This window comes from Colletes latitarsis, chromosome 13 (genome assembly GCF_051014445.1).
Source record: "Colletes latitarsis isolate SP2378_abdomen chromosome 13, iyColLati1, whole genome shotgun sequence".
Taxonomy (NCBI): Eukaryota; Metazoa; Arthropoda; class Insecta; order Hymenoptera; family Colletidae; genus Colletes; species Colletes latitarsis.
In genome coordinates, this window is record NC_135146.1 from 12,713,627 (window position 1) to 12,732,708 (window position 19,082).

The 19,082-nt window shown below is 35.0% G+C and overlaps 1 long non-coding RNA gene across 1 annotated transcript; it reads left to right on the forward strand.

The window, feature by feature from the left end:
• The first annotated feature begins 12,513 nt into the window (after window positions 1-12,513).
• Window positions 12,514-15,447, forward strand: LOC143349373 (uncharacterized). Its single transcript, XR_013080903.1, has 3 exons — window positions 12,514-12,633; window positions 12,738-12,906; window positions 15,096-15,447. It is a non-coding gene; the product is annotated as an uncharacterized LOC143349373 (long non-coding RNA).
• The last annotated feature ends 3,635 nt before the right edge of the window (window positions 15,448-19,082 follow it).

Sequence of the window (19,082 nt, forward strand, 5' to 3'; positions counted from 1 at the left end):
GGCTCGCTGGACACCTAATCAGTGAGTATGTAGCGGGAATCTTGATGGGGGGAGTACCTATTTGTTGTGTAGTGGGACTTTTATGGCTACTGCACGTCAGATTGTTTATCTTACGTTCTGCATGGGTCTTAATTTCCTGCAATAATCGAGGCTCTACTGTTCGGTGGTTAGTGAAACACATAAATATGGAAAAAACAAACAAAAAGATATAATCGACTACTGACAAAAGTTTACAATGACTAAGACACTTGGTCGAAACGTGGTTAATATTTAGATTTTCATAACTCTGAGAAAAGGAGTCCAATTCCTGGAGTTATTTAAAGGTTGAACTTTCTACTTACATTTTTCCTTAAAGCATCTAGATATGCCCCCGATCAATAACGTTCTGGTAACAAAAGACATTAATATGTCTACGGTCAATAATACGTTAACGTCTATTATTCTAAACTCCTTACTGCTGCAACATTAGTAAGCGTAAAATAAAAATACACATCGATGTGAAGTAATTTACAGTAAAATACACAGAACTTTTTAATGTTTTGCTCGAGCCACGGAGACATGGAGAAAAATCGTGATTTATGAAATTTCGTAAACGTTGGATATGAACAATTCGGGAATAAGCTGTTCAATTTTGGTGGAAGGCTCCATTGTCTATTATTCTAAACTCCTTACTGCTACAACATTAGCAAGAGTAAAATAAAAATACATATCGATGTGAAGTAATTTACAGTAAAATACACAGAACTTTTTAATGTTTTGCTCGAGCCACGGAGACATGGAGAAAAATTGTGATTTATGAAATTTCATAGACGTTGGATGTAAACAATTCGGGAATAAGCTGTTCAATTTTGGTGGAAGGCTTCATTGTCTATTATTCTAAACTCCTTACTGCTACAACATTAGTAAGAGTAAAATAAAAATACACATCGATGTGAAGTAATTTACAGTAAAATACACAGAACTTTTTAATGTTTTGTTCGAGCCACGGAGACATGGAGAAAAATCGTGATTTATGAAATTTCGTAAACGTTGGATGTAAACAATTCGGGAATAAGCTGTTCAATTTTGGTGGGAGGCTTCATTGTCTATTATTCTAAACTCCTTACTGCTACAACATTAGCAAGAGTAAAATAAAAATACACATCGATGTGAAGTAATTTACAGTAAAATACACAGAACTTTTTAATGTTTTGCTCGAGCCACGCAGACATGGAGAAAAATCGTGATTTATGAAATTTCGTAAACGTTGGATGTAAACAATTCGGGAATAAGCTGTTCAATTTTGGTGGAAGGCTCCATTGTCTATTATTCTAAACTCCTTACTGCTGCAACATTAGTAAGAGTAAAATAAAAATACACATCGATGTGAAGTAATTTACAGTAAAATACACAGAACTTTTTAATGTTTTGCTCGAGCCACGGAGACATGGAGAAAAATCGTGATTTATGAAATTTCATAGACGTTGGATGTAAACAATTCGGGAATAAGCTGTTCAATTTTGGTGGGAGGCTTCATTGTCTATTATTCTAAACTCCTTACTGCTGCAACATTAGCAAGATTAAAATAAAAATACATATCGATGTGAAGTAATTTACAGTAAAATACACAGAACTTTTCAATGTTTTGCTCGAGCCACGAAGACATGGAGAAAAATCGTGATTTATGAAATTTCGTAAACGTTGGATGTAAACAATTCGGGAATAAGCTGTTCAATTTTGGTGGGAGGCTCCATTGTCTATTATTCTAAACTCCTTACTGCTGCAAAATTAGCAAGAGTAAAATAAAAATACACATCGATGTGAAGTAATTTACAGTAAAATACACAGAACTTTTTAATGTTTTGCTCGAGCCACGGAGACATGGAGAAAAATCGTGATTTATGAATTTTCGTAAACGTTGGATGTAAACAATTCGGGAATAAGCTGTTCAATTTTGGTGGGAGGCCACATTGTCTATTATTCTAAACTCCTTACTGCTACAACATTAGCAAGAGTAAAATAAAAATACACATCGATGTGAAGTAATTTACAGTAAAATACACAGAACTTTTTAATGTTTTGTTCGAGCCACGGAGACATGGAGAAAAATCGTGATTTATGAAATTTCGTAGACGTTGGATGTAAACAATTCGGGAATAAGCTGTTTAATTTTGGTGGGAGGCCACATTGTCTATTATTCTAAACTCCTTACTGCTACAACATTAGCAAGAGTAAAATAAAAATACACATCGATGTGAAGTAATTTACAGTAAAATACACAGAACTTTTTAATGTTTTGTTCGAGCCACGGAGACATGGAGAAAAATCGTGATTTATGAAATTTCGTAGACGTTGGATGTAAACAATTCGGGAATAAGCTGTTTAATTTTGGTGGGAGGCTCCATTGTTAAAGAGTCGAAAAGACAGTAGAACACCCATCGCCGCCTACTGAATAACACCATTAAACGATGTCACGCGTTTGAATGGCGCAATTATTGTTTAAACGTATGCCTCGCCGAGTTTCTGCTCGGCTGTGAACCGAAGTTAGCTTGAAATTGAGCACCAACTCGATTTAGTTCGCACACAAAGGAGCGTATGCAGAAACGTACGTTTACTTTGGCCGCGCGTGTATATGTACATCGGTCGATGCGGTTTTACCGTGGACTTGTAGATGTATTAACGGGAAACAGAATGAAGCGTGACCGTAATAATTGTATTATACCTACTTCGCAAACAATTTCAAGTTGCACACCTGCTGCACAAGAAAATATACGAGGTTTGCAATTTCAAAACTGGTTACGCCCGTTGTTGAAAGGATTTTCAGATATTTCGAGCTTCCAGTTATTCGATATACAGCGAAAATTTAAGTGCAGGGTGTTCGGCCACTGGGGGAAATTTTAATGGGGGATTTTAGAGGCCAAAATAAGACGAAAATGAAGAATAATAATTTTTTAATCGAGGCTTCGTTAAAAAGTTATGAATTTTTTTCTCGAAAGTGCGTAGGATTTCGGGGGTATGTCTAATCACCAAAAATTATTGTAATTGACCCCTACAGTTAACAATATTTTTTTTAGAATGATTTGAAATTTTTTAATTTCCTGGAAAAATTGCAGCAGCTACCCCTAGTCGATTTTTCTTAGAAATTCGTTTTTCATTCTTAATAAATTTGTTTGATGCCCTACAGAAAAGTTGTCTAATACTTTTTTGTAGCTACCTATGAGCTCTATTTCAGAAAAAAGTTTCAATCCAATCCATTCATTATTGTAGGAGTTATGGTTGTTTGAAAATAGGACCATTTTTAAGTGGTTTTTCTCATTTTTCGGGGTGTAGAATCAACTTTTCGAACATTTTTAGAATTTCTACATATTCTCTAACAAAGTACGCGTCGTTTGCTTTTTTAAACATTAAAATCCGTCAATTCGTTCAAGAGTTATGGTGTTTTAAAGATTTGCATAGCAAACATTTCTGGTCAGAAATTATATTTTCGCTAAGGAATTTTTTTCTCGAAAGTGCGTAGGATTTCGGGGGTATGTGTAATGACCAAAAATGATTGTATTTGACCCCTCTAACTAAATATAATATTTTTAGTATGATTTGAAATTTTTGAATTTCGTTAAAAAGTTTAGGCAGCTACCCCCTGTCGATTTTTCTTAGAAATTCGTTTTTGATTTTTAGTAATTTTGTTTGCCGCCCTACAGAAAAGTTGTCTAATACTTTTTTGTAGGTACCCATAAGCTCTATTACAGAAAAAAGTTTCAATCCAATCCATTCATTATTGTAGGAGTTATGGTTGTTTGAAAATAGGACCATTCTTAAGTGGTTTTTCTCATTTTTCGGAGTGTAAAATCAACTTTCCGAATATTTTTGGAATTTCTATATATTCTCTAGCAAAATACGCGTCGTTTGCTTTTTTAAACATTAAAATCCGTCAATTCGTTCAAGAGTTATGGTGTTTTAAAGATTTGCATAGTAAACATTTCTGGTCAGAAATTACAGTTTCAGTAAGGAATTTATTTCTCGAAAATACGTAGGAATTCGGGGATATGTCTAATCACCAAAAATGATTGCAATTGACTCCTGCAATCGAAAATAATTTTTCCAGAACGATTCGAAATTCTTGAATTTAATTATTAATATCTTTTTAACGAAGCGAAAAATTGATATTCTTGACTTTCGTCTTATTTTGGCCCCTAGAATCTCCCATTAAAATTTTTTCCAGGGGTGATCGAACACCCTGTATATTGCAAATCGTAATACTGTGTGTTCAATTGTAGTACAAAATTTTAAATTACTGTTCTTATGTTTATCAAAATAATTCTTTCTTCTTTTAGTAATATTACAAATAACAAAATATGGCATTGCATTGATATCTCTATGGGAAAAGGCGAGGAACTGGTGATTTTGAAATTGCATCGACTGTGAACACGGACGGTCCCACGGGTAAAAATCAGTTTGTCATACTAGTTGCAAAGTATATTTATTATTGAGATTATACAACGCAGGTAGTTTCCATAATAACGTGCGAAATTATGTATGAAATTAATAACAGTTTAGTTCTTGACCTACTTGTACCCACTTAACCTGTTTCTGGGATGTTTGCCCTGGAACTTGATTTCGTAATCCGGTATCTGTTTCTGACAGAAATAAACTCCTCGTAATTGTAATAAATACATTTCATACAATATACTTTTAATGCTTCGTTCCAGCTTTCTTGATTTCGGTTGTTGATGACAGTGATTACGATTTTCTCCAAAATAATGAGGCACTCGACCATTAAAAATAAAATATATTAATTAATATTACACTTTCGTGACGTTACGATGTTCTAAATACAGGGAGGCCAAAATAAAAATTTTTCAACAAAATTAAAAAATTTCTAATCGTTCTAGAAAAATTATATTTGGATACAGGGGTCGATTACAATCATTTCTGGTCATTACACATACCCTCAAATTCCTATCCACTTTCGAGAAAAAAATTCCTTACCGAAAATCTTAGATTAAATTTTTCGAGGAAACAAAAAATTTCAAATCGTTCTAGAAAAATTATATTTGGATGCGAGGGTCGATTACAATCATTTCTGGTCATTACACATACCCTCAAATTCCTACCCACTTTCGAGAAAAAAATTCCTTACCGAAAATCTTGGATTAAATTTTTCGAGGAAAAAAAAAATTTCAAATCGTTCTAGAAAAATTATATTTGGATGCGGGGGTCGATTACAATCATTTTTGGTCATTAGACATTCCTTCGAAATCCTACCCACTTTCTAGAAAAAAATTCGAGAATGTGTGAAATTTCTCGACAGAAAAAAAAAAATTTCAAATCGTTTTGGAAAAATTATTATCGGTTGCGGGGGTCAATTACAATCATTTTTGGTGATTAGACATACCCCCGAAATCCTACGCACTTTCGAGAAAAAAATTCATAACTTTTTAACGAAGCCTCGATTAAAAAATTATTATTCTTCATTTTCGTCTTATTTTGGCCTCTAAAATTCCTCATTAAAATTTTTATTGTATATTCCAACTGAAACCTTATCACCATACTGCTTACGAATGCACAAAGTTGATGGCCAGATAAAAAGTAAGACGGTTTCTTGGGTCTGATCTAATCATCGTGAATTCTCAATGAAACGTAAATTAATCTAAGAGAATTCTTTTGTATTTAGCTCTTCGCTCTAAAAAATAAAATTCGAAGTAGCCTGGTTGTTTGTAGTGAGCGTCGAACTCTCACCTAAATTAATTCTTCAATTAAGCCAGTTCCTCTGTCGAGACCGCTATTAATTGCTGCATCGACCGGGACAACCCACCCGTACGACGACGAACTCGTACAGGATACATTTCCCGTCTTCTCCGTCGATTTCCTACGAACCTCCGCAAATCAGACATAAATTGTATCAAATGAACGGGATCCGATCGATTCGATGCCTGACGAACCAGCTCGTTTTACATGATCGCGATTTACGACGCGACGTTTGACGATCAGAAATTTATCTACGTCCGATTTCTATCCAATCGATTCTCCAACAAACGAAAACACAATTTAGATGACTTCTTGTACCTTAAAGTATCAACTAACGACGTAGTAACTCGCGTAAACAATACTCGTTGCTTGGAAAATCATTTTGCTTGATTTTGCGCGCGTTTGCAACACGTTAAATTAATTTTAGAGCATTCTGACAAACTGCTAGCCCCTTTTGTCGGTGGAATGGCTGTTTGTGTGTTCGTAACGCGGCTCTTTGGTTGCGTAACGATGTAACGTTACGTTGGTCGTAATTATATAATGGTGTGATGCATTCTAAAGGCCAAAGTGAGATCGATGCTAGTGCAGGAGCATCGTAAGACTCTCGAGGAGGTCCTGTGCCATTGGATCCACCGAGTGCTTGCCACGGAAACGCTTAGATCGCGCGTACGTTTCGCGATTTCTAGCTAGCCTACAGTTATGAACATTTCTTCGATTCGAGAACCTCCGCTAAAGTTTCTCAGCTGTGAACATTGTGGTTTATCGTCGAAGAACAACGCTCAAAGGCTTCTTAAAATTCATATTACGAGAGAATCTCGCTCACGTGGCTCTGGAGGTACCCGTAGTGTTGTGCTTGCTCGTTTTCCGCGCTTCTGTTTTTTTTTTTTTTCTAACTCTGGCGCGTTGCATAACGCCCAAAGCGACGCGAACGTGTTATGTGATTTCAGTAAATTTCAAACGCGAGATCGATGGCTGCTATACGTACGCGTTTCCTGTGTTCGTGCTTTTTGTTAGAGGTTGGGCGACGGTTCAATCTAAAAATGGAGAATAAAAATTTGCCTCTAAAAAGGAGATGAGAATTTAAAGTTAATCGACTAGCTAATGATTAAAAAATTTATATTCCACGATCGATAGAACGCGAAAGGTTTGCCTAATGTTAGAAAGGGGATAAAAATGATTAGTTTCCTCTTTGTTAATAATGAATTAAATGGAATTACATCGTCCACGTTCGACGATCGCGAGGGCAACGACAACGAGGCGCTTAAACGGGTATTAACCTTGTCAAAGACATTGAATATTAAAGTAATGTCAGTTTTTTTTGCATGGACGTTCAAATGCTTGATTAGAATGCGTGTGTTGTTCAAGGACGAGATGGGATCGTTGACACTCATAATCGTACGATGTCGCTTAACGAACTCAATTTGTTTTTTACAGGGCCACTTTGAGACTACAATTATACAGGGAGTTCTAGAGGCTAAAATAAGTTTATTTTAGTTAAAAAGTTATTAACAATTAAATTGAAAAATTTCAAATCGTTCTGGGAAAAATTATTTTCGGTTGTGGGGGTCAATTACAATCATTTTTGGTCATCACACATACCCCCGAATTTCTACCCAGTTTCGAGAAAAAAATTCTTTACCGAAACTGTAATTTCTGACCAGAAATGTTTGCTATGCAAATCTTTAAAAAATCATAACTCTTGAACGAATTGACGGATTTTAATGTTTAAAAAAGCAAACGACGCGTATTTTGCTAGAGAATATGTAGAAATTCCAAAAATATTCGGAAAGTTGATTCTACACCCCGAAAAATGAGAAAAACCACTTAAAAATGGTCCTATCTTCAAACAACCATAACTTCTACAATAATGAATGGATTGGATTGAAACTTTTTTCTGAAGTAGAGCTCGTTGGTATCTACAAAAAATTATTAGACAATTTTTCTGTAGGGCATCAAATAAAATTATTAAACATGAAAAATGAATTTCTAAGAAAAATCAACAGGAGGTAGCTGCCTAAATTTTTTGACAAAATTAAAAAATTTCAAATCATAATAAAAAAATTATATTTAGTTAGAGGGGTCAAATACAATCATTTTTGGTCATCACACATACCCCCGAATTCCTACCCAGTTTCGAGAAAAAAATTCCTTACCGAAACTGTAATTTCTGACCAGAAATGTTTGCTATGCAAATCTTTAAAATATCATAACTCTTGAACGAATTGACGGATTTTAATGTTTAAAAAAGCGAACGACGCGTATTTTGCTAGAGAATATATAGAAATTCTAAAAATGTTCGAAAAGTTGATTCTACACCCCGAAAAATGGGAAAAACCACTTAAGAATGGTCCAATTTTCAAACAACCATAACTCCTACAATAATAAATGGATTGGATTGAAACTTTTTTCTGAAGTAGAGCTCATAGGTAGCTACAAAAAAGTATTCAACAACTTTTCTGTAGGGCATCAAACAAATTTATTAAAAATGAAAAACGAATTTCTAAGAAAAATCGACAGAGGGTAGCTGCCTAAATTTTTTGACGAAATTAAAAAATTTCAAATCATACTATAAAAATTATATTTAGTTAGAGGGGTCAAATACAATCATTTTTGGTCATCACACATACCCCCGAAATCCTACGCACTTTCGAGAAAAAAATTCCTTACCGAAAATATAATTTCTGACCAGAAATGTTTGCTATGCAAATCTTTAAAAAATCATAACTCTTGAACGAATTGACGGATTTTAATGTTTAAAAAAGCAAACGACGCGTATTTTGCTAGAGAATATGTAGAAATTCCAAAAATATTCGAAAAGTTGATTCTACACCCCGAAAAATGAGAAAAACCACTTAAAAATGGTCCTATTTTCAAACAACCATAACTCCTACAATAATAAATGGATTGGATTGAAACTTTTTTCTGTAATAGAGCTCATTGGTACCTACAAAAAATTATTAGACAATTTTTCTGTAGGGCATCAAATAAAATTATTAAAAATGTAAAACGAATTTCTAAGAAAAGTCAACAGGAGGTAGCTGCCTAAATTTTTTGGCAAAATTAAAAAATTTCAAATCATTCTAAAAAAATTATTTTTGTATACGAGGGTCAGTTAGAACTATTTTTGGTGAATAGACATACCCCCGAAATCTTGTGCATTTTCGAGAAAAAAATTCAGAACGAGCGGAACTTTAAACGTTAATAACTTTTTAACAAAGTATTGTTGATTTTCGTCTTATTTTGGAATCTCTCATTAAAATTTTTCCCAGGGGTGGCTGACCACCCTGTAGATATCAGAGTGTGACACTAAAGATACGATGCATAAACTAATTATTTTTGATAGTATTAGATTTTTGGCAAATGTTTGATTATTAAATATTACGTTGCGTAAAATCGTTTAATATTTACGTTCTATTGTACGATGGAACGTATGATCCAATTTGCTTGATAAAGCTATTGGTGGAGAATAAATAGAACGTGTCGTCGTTTCTGAACTCAACGAACGTTATTGAATCGGTTTGACGCGTTCATCCCTGATCTGCATCGACGTTATTACATAATGTCCAAATCCAAGCGAAAGGTTCATGCAATTACAAGATGTAGAAGGTTAAAGTAGAATTTCACACACCTAATTTCATTTTAATTTAAATATATTGCACAAGGTGTTCGTAAATTATGTCGAGCTAAATTGCTTTCATTTTTCTTCCCTGAGAAACGTCGCAAATTTCGATCCACTGTTGTTTAAATATTATTATATTCACAGAACGAGTAGATAGGAATGTAATTTTTAAATTTGACTTATTATTTCCTGCGATGTTGCGTGATTTATGACGCGACGTTCGTGCTTTCGAAGGAACATTCCGGATAGAACGACAAAACATCGTTAAATGGAAATGGAGCTTACATTCGTCGCTTTATCAGAGTATGGGATTTTATATAGGACGTTGGTTGTAACATATGTGGGTCAGTACGTATAGGACGAGAGTTTGATGTATGAACCGGTTGTCAAAAATAGACACGTTGCTGCAGAGAAGATAGATATTCTCTCAAGCGATTCGAAAAAAAAGAGACTCGAAATTACGAGAGTGTCTTCATTACGAAACCTTTGTTCGTTGTGCTAGTGAATCGAATTACAATAGCCATCGGTAACCGCACGATTGTCTCGATTTACGGATAAAAGAGTTCCTCGAATACCTCGCGAACCGTCCACTTGTTTCTCTTTTTGTTTGTTAAAAAGTCAAGCGTCCGACGCTTTAAAGTAGATCGATCGATTTCAATTATATGTACGCTTCTACTTCTTCATAAATTGATTTTAAACATGGTTGGGTAATATTAATTTCATACTTGAGCTGCATTTCTAAGTATTTTTAGCATTGACAAGAATCGAATTTTTTTCTCCGGAATTGCGTAGGATTTTCGGGGTATGTCTATTCACCAAACATGGTTGTAATTGATTACTGCAAATGAAAATAATTTTTTCAGAACGATTTGAAATTTTTTTTTTTCGCAGAAAAATTTTACCTACTCTCGAATTTTTTTCTCGAAAGTGGGTAGGATTTCGAGGGTATGTCTATTGACCAAAAATGATTGTAATTGGCCAGCCTAGATAAAAACAATTTTTTCAGAACGGTTTGAAATTTTTTTTTTTCGCCGAAAAATATCACCTGTCGATTTTTCTTGAAACTTCGTTTTTCATTTTTAATAATTTTATTTGACGCCCTACGGAAAAGTTGTGTAATACTCTTTTGTAGGTACCCATGAGCTCTACTTCAGAAAAAAGTTTCATTGAAATATATTCACAATTGTAGGAGTTATGGCTGTTTGAAAATTGGACCATTTTTAAGTGGTTTTTCTCATTTTTCGGGGTCAAGGACCAACTTTTCGAATATTTTTGGAATTTCTATATATTCTCTAGCAAAATACGCGTCGTTTGCTTTTTTGAACATTAAAATCCGTCAATCCGTTCAAGAGTTATGATGTTTTAAAGATTTGCATAGCAAACATTTCTGGTCAGAAATTACAGTTTCAGTAAGGAATTTTTTTCTCGAAAATGCGTAGGAATTCGGGGGTATGTGTAATGACCAAAAATGATTGTATTTGACCCCTCTAACTAAATATAATTTTTTTAGTATGATTTGAAATTTTTTAATTTCGTCAAAAAGTTTAGGCAGCTACCCCCTGTCGATTTTTCTTAGAAATACGTCTTTCATTTTTAATAATTTTATTTGACGCCCTACAGAAAAGTTGTCTAATACTTTTTTGTAGCTACCTATGAGCTCTACTTCAGAAAAAAGTTTCAATCCAATCCATTCATTATTGTAGGAGTTATCGCTGTTTGAAAATTGGACCATTTTTAAGTGGTTTTTCTCATTTTTCGGGGTGAACAATCAACTTTTCGAATATTTTTGCGATTTCTACATATTTTCTAGAAAAATACGCGTCGTTTGCTTTTTTGAACATTAAAATCCGTCAATCCGTTCAAGAGTTATGATTTTTTAAAGATTTGCATAGCAAACATTTCTGGTCAGAAATTATATTTTCGCTAAGGAATTTTTTTCTCGAAAATGCGTAAGAATTCGGGGGTATGTCTATCCACCAAAAATGATTGTAATTGACCCCCACAACTAAAAATAATTTTTTCAGAACGATTTGAAAATTTTTAATTTCGCCGAAAAAGTCCACCTTCCTGAATTTTTTTCTCGAAACTGGGTAGGAATTCGGGGTTATGTCTATTCACCAAAAATTATTATAATTGTCCCCTTCAACCGAAAATAATTTTTCCAGAGCAATTGGAAACGTTTCAATTTTCAGGGTAACAGACAGTTATGGTCAGACATATTTCCAGTAATGAATTTTTTTCTCGAAAATGCGTAAGATTTCAGTGTTATATCTAATAACCAAAAATGATTGTAATTGACCCCTGCAACCAAGAATAATTTTTTCAGAATGATTTAAAATTGTTCAGAAATTACTTTCGCAAAAATATAAATATCTATTAGTACCAAAAATGAAATGTATAATACAGATATTTACTGTTTACGTTTCTTACATTACGAATCGAGTATAGAGTCACTAAAGTTGTCGAATGATAATCATATTTCTTTAAAATTCGCTCGTTATTGGCGATCGAAGGTGTAACGAAGAGTTCCGAGGCGCCTTGTCGTTGTTTCGCGTGGATTAATTTTCGTTAAAAATACTCGGTAAGCCGAGTGTGAATAGAAGCGAAAATACGTTGTCGAGCGTGTCGCGTAGCAGCTCGGCGTACGGTTATGCCGATGACGGCCAATTATTTTACCGCGGTCAAGCGACAGTTTTGTTTTATCGTAACATGACGTTAGAGAAGCGCCAGTGACGTCACTGGACCCACTCAGCCGATAGACGAGAGCCACCGAAGCGATAAACATATTTATTAAGTGTGTTAAGAGGGGACCTTTAGCGCAACCCGAGGCGTTCTTGCGCTCAAGTTCTCGCGCCTCATTATTACTCGCGTTCCCTTCGCTCCTTTTTATCCCACCGACAGCCTTTTGCCTCGTAAAAATCACAAAGATCTACCCCCCTGGTCCCCCTTTTATTTTTTTTCGTTCAACTCCTTTCTTCACGGTTTCGAAAACATCAGAAACGCGTTAGATTTTTCAAACTGTCACGCGACTCTTGGTTTCGAACACCTGTCGAACAGAATTTTCCATTCGAGAGTTTCATATTTTTATTTCCTTAAAATCCGCGAGGTTTCTCCGTTCGTGACTCGAAGGGACACGAATACTTATACAGAGCGTCCAAATATTACGGACCAAGCAAATGTAAACTCACTAAGTTACATCTTCACGATTGCACGCGAGTAATTTTTTAATTAGACTTGCAGAATGTCTCCAGTGGGAGGACGAAGCTAATTGTCGATAAGTAGGACGATCGGTGAGTGTAATTGATCGTAGGGAAGAACGCCAGTTATTGGCTTCTGTAGAACCACGCAATATGGTGCCAAAATGTGACGTGTACAGTTGATTTTTTGCTTCTAGGCCCTGACACGCTGCTCAAGAACGGATTGAAAGAGAAGATCGGTTGTTCTTATTTAATTAGACACGTGGACTGTCATCCAGTCACAGAGTTGCGGTTATGCGGATAAAGAGGTATCCATTTATCGGGCCAAGGATGTCGCCGGATATCACCGATAGCCGCGAATATCCGGTAAACCGCAAACCTGTACATATATCATCGTTCCGCGCGAGCTGTCACGTTTCGATAAGTATTCTGATGGATTTAACTGTTCCCATCGACGTCCAATATACATAGTCTCGATACAGTATTCCGACTGACACGTACAATTGTTTAATTTCACTCTTCGTGCGCCGGGAAAAGGGTTTAGATTGCAGATATTAACGGTGGAAATGAAACGTTTTATTCATCGAACGATAGTCTGTCTCAGAATTCAACGATGCGGATATACAGGGTGGGGCAGTAACTATTAGCACCTCAGATATCTTCGAAACTATATGTTTCACAGAAATATTTGCTAAAGTAAATTGCACAGTACGAAGGGCGCTATTGGGTGGCGATAATAGTTTTTTTGCAGGTGGAGGTACTTCGGACATTTCAAGGTCACATCCAGTTTTTTAAATAGATCGGTATGTTTTTGCTTCCGTATCACGATAGAGGATCTTAAAACGAGTTCAACGACCTATTACACAAGGTCATTGAAAGTCATAGAAAGTAGAGAAAGGCGATAATACTTACGATTTTGGTAGTAAATGAAACATGTTTATAGTAGGTGTTCGAAATGATGACCATCACTGTCAATGCACCGTTGGATTCTTTTTACGATTGATTGACTTGCAAGTCTTACAGCGTCAGAACTTATTGATGCACAGGCTGCAATAATTCGCTGTTGCATATCGTGAGATGTAGTTGGTACTTCTTTGTACACTTTCTCTTTCAGTGTTCCCCACAGAAAGAAATCTAAAGGTGTTATGTCTGGTGAACGAGCTGGCCACGATATTGGATTCGAAATTTTTCATCGAGTTCCCTTCGCGCAATCGATGAATAATGTGCTGGGCATCCATCATGTTGATACCACATGGTTTGTCGTGTAAATAAAGGTAACTCTTCTAATAAAAGACCCAATGTATCCTTAATAAAATTAACATAGACGTTGCCATTGAAATTTCCATTGATAAAATAAGGTCCAATAATTTTATCATCTATGATACTGCACCATACATTCACAGACCATTGTTTTTGATGTTGAACCTGTCGCAGCCAATGTGGATTTTCCGCTGCCCATAAATGCATGTTATGCAAATTAACATTCCCGTGATTTGTGAATGTTGCTTCATCAGTAAATAAGACGGTATTAAAAAAAAGCTCATTGTTTTAAATCTGACGTATAGCCCATCGACAAAACTCAACGCGATTCATGAAGTCGTTCCCATGCAATTCTTGGTGAAGACTAACGTGATACGGATGAAATTTGTGACGGTGCAAAATGCGAAGTACGCTCCTCCTACTAATGCCAGATTCGCGTTCAATTTGTCGCGAACTAATATGAGAATTTCTAGACACACTAGCGAGCACACCGATTTCCATTTCTCCGTTAATTACTCGTTTCTGGCGTTCACTTTTACGAACACTTAAACTACCGGTTTGCCTAAGTTTATCATACACATTTTTAAACGTTTAACGCGAAGGCTGAGACCGATGTGGATATCGTTCAGCATACAAGTTGTTCGCCCTTACAGAATTTTGTTGGCATTCGCCATAAATAAGAAGCATATCAACCTGCTCTTCAAACGGATACATCGTGCCGGATTGACCGATTTATCGATACTAATCTTATGATGTTTATCTTACTCTGCAAACTATTAAAGTGTCCTTCAAGCAGTGTTTATTCTCAGTGAAGTAAACGGTAAGCATTACGCATTCCTCTACTGTTGACAATACGTATGTTTCATTTATTACCAAAACCGTAAGTATTATCGCCTTTCTCTACTTTCTATGACCTTCAATGACCTTGTGTAATAGGTCGTTGAACTCGTTTTAAGATCCTCTATCGTGATACGGAAGCAAAAACATACCGATCCATTTAAAAAAATGGATGTAACCTTCAAATGTCCGAAGTACCTCCACCTGCAAAAAAACTATTATCGCTACCCAATAGCGCCCTTCGTACTGTGCAATTTACTTTAGCAAATATTTCTGTGAAACTTATAGTTTCGAAGATATCTGAGGTGCTAATAGTTACTGCCCCACCCTGTATTTTAGAGAGGTTACCGCTCTTGAAGAGGGCTCGATAGAGACGTTTTAAGTTCAAATTAATTAAACTGTACGGTTGCTCGTGTTCGTGTTATCCAGCGTCGCAGGAAATATGTTTATCTATACAGGAAGCTATATTCGGACGCCTGGTCGTACAAGGACCGCGAAACGTGTCTTGCCCTAGTCCTAGCAGCCGAGACCCAGTTTGCAAAGTTGTCCAAGTCTAGTAGAAACAAGCGAAATCGTTCGTTGGTGCGGGCATAAATATAGAAACGGAGTAGGGTAGTGGAGGCAGACACCGAAGAACCGGCGGAAACACGTAAATACGAGCCTGAACTAGTATGTGTGGCGGTTCTATCCGCTGAACTTCTCGTTTCTATGCCCGTGGATCTATTTGTCTGTCGTGATGCCACGACAATCAGGGACGCGATGTCCACAATGAAATATTTCGAGCGTTTACGAAATCTTTCTACTATTCGAACTTTATTTAACGCTACGTTGACAGTTGCATTAAAATGCAGTTTTTCTTTTAATTAGAGGATACATCCATCAATTCAATTCAACATAAATAATATTTGTGAGTCCTATAACGTTAAGTTTAGAATCTGAATGTATTAATTGTACCGTAAACCTAGTGTTAACGAGTAACAGTATGTTTCATGTTTTAGGAAAGTATTCGAGTCAGAATTTTGACTATTTTTGAGAGGAAGTATGTTTGTATATCTTGGACCGTTTTATAGACGGAAAATTCAGTCTGAATCTGACAGTATGTGTAACAGATTGCCTCTCAAACGAATGAAAAACTATCGAGGACCGTCGATACATTGGCACTGAAAATACCGATAAAGGTTAGACAGTACTCGTATTAGTTGAAAGTTTCGAAACGCGTCTATCCTTGTCACAGAAGAACGTCGCGATAGCATAAGAGAAGAGGTAAAGTAGGACGATCTTAGCCGGCTGGGAAATGTGTCTGACCAGCCAAAATAGTTGATAACGACTATAGCAACGTCCATTTCATTTGTCAAATGTAATTAACGACGTTTGAATATTAATTTTCAAAGATTGATCATTTTATAGTATACAGGGTGTTCGGCAAACCCTGAAAAAATTTTAATGGGGGATTCTAAAGGCCAAAATAAGACGAAAATTAAGAATACCAATTTGTTGATGGAGGCTTCGTTAAGGAGTTATTGACGTTTAAAGTTCTGCCCTTAAAGAATTTTTTTCTCGAAAATGCGTAGGATTTCGGGGGTATGTCTAATCACCAAAAATGATTGTAATGAACCCCCACAGTGGACAATATTTTTTTCAGAACGATTAGAAATATTTTAATTTCGCCGAAAAATTTCACCTAATCGAATTTTTTTCTCGAAAACGCGCAAGATTTCGGGGGTATGTCTAATCACCAAAAATGATTGTAATTGACTCCCACAGTGGACAATATTTTTTTCAGAACGATTAGAAATATTTTAATTTCGCCGAAAAATTTCACCTAATCGGAATTTTTTTCTCGAAAACGCGTAGGAATTCGGGGGTATGTCTAATCACCAAAGTTAATTGTAATGGACCCTCGCAACTGAAAATAATTTTTCCAAAATGATTTGAAACTTTTCAATTTCACCGAAAAATTTCACCTAATTGAATTTTTTTCTCGAAAACGCGCAAGATTTCGGGGTATGTCTAATCACCAAAAATTATTGCAATTGACCCCCACAGTTAACAATATTTTTTTCAGAACGATTAGAAATATTTTAATTTCGCCGAAAAATTTCACCTAATCGAATTTTTTTCTCGAAAACGCGTAGGAATTCGGTGATTAGACATATTACCAAAAATGATTGTAATTGACTCTTGCAATTAAAAATAATTTTTCCAGAACGATTTGAAATTTTTTAATTTAATAATTAATAACTTTTTAACGAAGCCTCCATCAACAAATCGAATATTCCTATTCATTATAAAATGTTTGAAATTGTCCAAAAAAATGACTAAAGGTACAAACCATGTATCCTAAACACAGCGACAGATATAACTTTAATATTTATTTCATACATTCCGAGGAAAGTAATCCCTAAAATTAGGTAAACTAAATACGTTTTCCCAATGTCAAATATCGACGCAAGTTGAATTATTAATGCATTCTTCCTTGTCGTAAATAATTGTTAGGAATCCGTTCGATATTTTCGCCGGTTCCAAAGATATTGGCTCGTATAATAGTGAAATATTAATAAATATCGATATTTAAAAGGGGCCACCAAGATTCTGTCGATTCGTTCGGTGAAAATCTGACCGATTACGTATCGTTCTCTCGCTCTATGCGCTTCGATCCTATAATTAAACGCCAGCAGCCGATACGGGTTTGATTAAAAATTTAGTAGCGCGCGATCGCGGAATGATTGAAATATTCAGCGCGATGTAAATCAGTCTGTACTCGGAATATAAATCTATGCAACAGCGCAACGGTCCGTGTCTCGTACAACACAGTGTCATAATACTGAATAATCTACACCGTAACGGATACGTATTTATTAAATGTAATGCCCGTCGATATCGTTGGCTATTCCCAAGTTTCATATAAACTTGGATCAAGCACAGGATTACTGCGTATTCTACAGGGTTTGTTTCATAATCTGCTGCCAAAGTAATTTATAATTCCTCAAAATTCTACAGTGCATTGATCTCGAAAACGATCAGCGATTAAATACGTTTGAGATTACAAAGATATTTATTAGGATTCATTTCCTAATAAATATGTAAAACTTAGTTTATAATTCCTCAAAATTTTACAGTGCATTGATCTCGAAAACGATCAGCGGTTAAATACATTCGTGATTGTAAAATTGTTTATTTCCTAATAAATACGTAAAACTTAGTTTATAATTCCTCAAAATTCTACAGTGCATCGATCTCGAAAACGATCAACGATTAAACACGTTCGTGATTACAAAGATATTTATTAGGATTCATTTCCTAATAAATACGTAAAACTTAGTTTATAATTCCTCAAAATTCTACAGTGCATTGATCTCGAAAACGATCAGCGATTAAATACGTTTGAGATTACAAAGATATTTATTAGGATTCATTTCCTAATAAATACGTAAAACTTAATTTATAATTCCTCAAAATTCTACAGTGCATCGATCTTGAAAACGATCAGCGGTTAAATACATTCGTGATTGCAAAATTGTTTATTTCCTAATAAATACGTAAAACTTAATTTATAATTCCTCAAAATTCTACAGTGCATTGATCTCGAACACGATCAGCGGTTAAATACATTCGTGATTGCAAAATTGTTCATTTTCTAATAAATACGTAAAACTTAATTTATAATTCCTCAAAATTCTACAGTGCATTGATCTTGAAAACGATCAGCGATTAAACACGTTCTTGATTACAAAGATATTTATTAGGATTCATTTCCTAATAAATACGTAAAACTTAATTTATAATTCCTCAAAATTCTACGGTGCATCGATCTTGAAAACGATCGGCGGTTAAATACATTCGTGATTGCAAAATTGTTTATTTTCTAATAAATACGTAAAACTTAGTTTATAATTCCTCAAAATTCTACAGTGCATTGATCTTGAAAACGATCAGCGGTTAAATACATTCGTGATTGCAAAATTGTTTATTTTCTAATAAATACGTAAAACTTAGTTTATAATTCCTCAAAATTCTACAGTGCATTGATCTTGAAAACGATCAGCGATTAAACACGTTCTTGATTACAAAGATATTTATTAGGATTCATTTCCTAATAAATACGTAAAACTTAATTTATAATTCCTCAAAATTTTACAGTGCATTGATCTCGAAAACGATCAGCGGTTAAATACATTCGTGATTGTAAAATTGTTTATTTCCTAATAAATACGTAAAACTTAGTTTATAATTCCTCAAAATTCTACAGTGCATCGATCTCGAAAACGATCAACGATTAAACACGTTCGTGATTACAAAGATATTTATTAGGATTCATTTCCTAATAAATACGTAAAACTTAGTTTATAATTCCTCAAAATTCTACAGTGCATTGATCTCGAAAACGATCAGCGATTAAATACGTTCGTGATTACAAAGATATTTATTAGGAATCATTTTCTAAT